A 2,214-nucleotide genomic window follows, 5' to 3' on the forward strand; every position below is an offset into this window, starting at 1 on the left:
AAGTGAATAATAGTGTAAAACAGGAAAATGTAAGCTAGCCACTCTTGCTTCCGACACACCTCTTTCTTCCCCTGTAGTAGTTTCAGCAATAAAGTCTTCCACGTCTCTAGGATGTGGTTCACTGACGCTGCCCTCATAAGGTAATTTGCAAACTTCGCTACAATCATAAAGCGTTAAAAATAAAAGAATGGACGCGAGAGACGCTTTGTGCTGTTTGTGTTATGAAATCGAATTTGTTCATCTCCAGGTAACTCCATCTTTTTCAGCTCTGCTCGCTCACTTTTGAAAGGAAAGGAGACTGATCTTGACGTCGGCGTTGGTTTTTCCAACGAAACGAATATTTTTTGGATTCTCCTTATGATTATCATATAAATAAAACTCTACCATGGATGGCGACTTCCTAGAATAGAAGTGAACATTTTGCACGAAGGTGTTAGTGAGCAGAAGGTATTGTTCACACTTATCTTGGAGGAAGGCGGTGAGGCCGACATTCTTCGCCAAATAATAGAAATCATCATAAATTCTGGCCGCCTCAAGAATGCATCGCTTGGCCATTCATATGGACGAACCTCCGCCGCACGATCTCCTCATCATTTCTTTCATTTTCTCTAAAATTTTCTGAAATTTTTAGTGACTCAAAATAAAAGTGAACAAAACTCAATAAGATTGATAGCAACTACTCCCACAAGTGTCTAGAGGCTATATCATGCAACAAAACTATAAATTTGACATGCAAGCTCAAGAACAAGGTCACCACAGCAGCAAAAATTTGCAATATATAAAGCACTAGAACAAAAACTAATTGGACCAATGAAGGAGTCACATACCGAAGAACAAATCTCCAAAATAGTTGTAACATCCCAAATTTTCAATTTGGAATGTTATACACTAGATCATATGCATATCATATTTTCTTGCATTTTGGTTGATCCTAGAAATTTCACGCAACTCAAGGACCCTCGAAGAGAGTTGGAGATTTCGTTATTTTCATATTTGAGAGTTTTCTCAAATTTTGAAAATAGGATCATTTGATTTATTTATTTTATCTTCAATAATTTTTCCGGTGTCAAAATATATGAGAGAGGGAATAATATGACTTTCCCAAATTTAGGAAAAAATGAAGATATAATAAATAGATCAATTTTTGTTTTCCGGTGTTTATTTGCAGTTTATTTGGATAGGGAAAAATGCGCGTTTTCGAAAATTGCATTTTAGGTCCGGAGAAAAGTTCATTTTGTTCGGCTCATTTTTAGGAGTCGGGGAAAATTTACTTTAGATTTTTCGGAGTTCGTTTAGATCTCTTTTCGTTTTTTTTTCTGCGCGAGAACCAGTTAAAAAAAATCAAAGTCCAGCGCCTTGGGCCAAAGGCCCAGCCGGCCAAGGCTACGGCCAAGGCCACCGCCCCAGGGAGCCGCGCGCGCCTAGCGCAGGCGCAGGAGGCCGCCGCCTCGCCTCTTGCTCTAAACCGAATCCTAGTAGGACTTTTGTCCTACTACTGTATATTCCTTTTCTATTTCTAGATCTTTTCCTTTCCTTTTTTCTATTCCTATTCCTAGTCTAATTCTTGTCCCCTACCCCAAGTTTTGTCTCCTCTCCCCAATATAAATACCCAAGCACCCCCCCTCTAAATCATCAAACCCAAAGCCTAGAGCTACACCACACCCCGCGCCGCGCCGCCCGCGCCCTGCGTCACCGCCGCCGCCGCACCTTGCCCACGCCGCCGCCCTACGCCGCCGCCGCCGGAGCCCCTCACCGGAGACCTCGTCGAGGTTGCCCCGCGTCTCTTTTTCTCGGATCGTTTTCTTCTAATCATTCCGATTCTTTTCTTCTCTAAACCGTTCCGGTTTTCTAGATCGGTTTTTCGTTCGGTTTTCTTCTCCGAAACCCTAGATCGGATTCGTTTTCTTCTCTGATTTAGTTGCCTTTGGACCGTTCGCCGGACCGTTCGTCCTAACGAACGTGATCACCGGATTCTTCTAGGTTAACGACGTCCGTTCGTTTAACCGTTCTTCTTTTTCTTTTCGTCGGATTTATTCCGCGATCGCGATCTCAGATCCGATCTTCTTTCCAGTCTTTCTTTTCGCTCGTTTATCGGAATCAGGTGATTCAAGCGCCTGGAGTTTCATCTCGAAACCGCCGTTCCGTCTAATCAACTTGAACAAGTTTTTGCTACAGTAAAATTTGACCTAGTTTCAACTTGCTAGAACCGAGTTG

This window comes from Triticum urartu, chromosome 6 (genome assembly GCF_003073215.2).
Source record: "Triticum urartu cultivar G1812 chromosome 6, Tu2.1, whole genome shotgun sequence".
NCBI classification, from domain to species: Eukaryota; Viridiplantae; Streptophyta; class Magnoliopsida; order Poales; family Poaceae; genus Triticum; species Triticum urartu.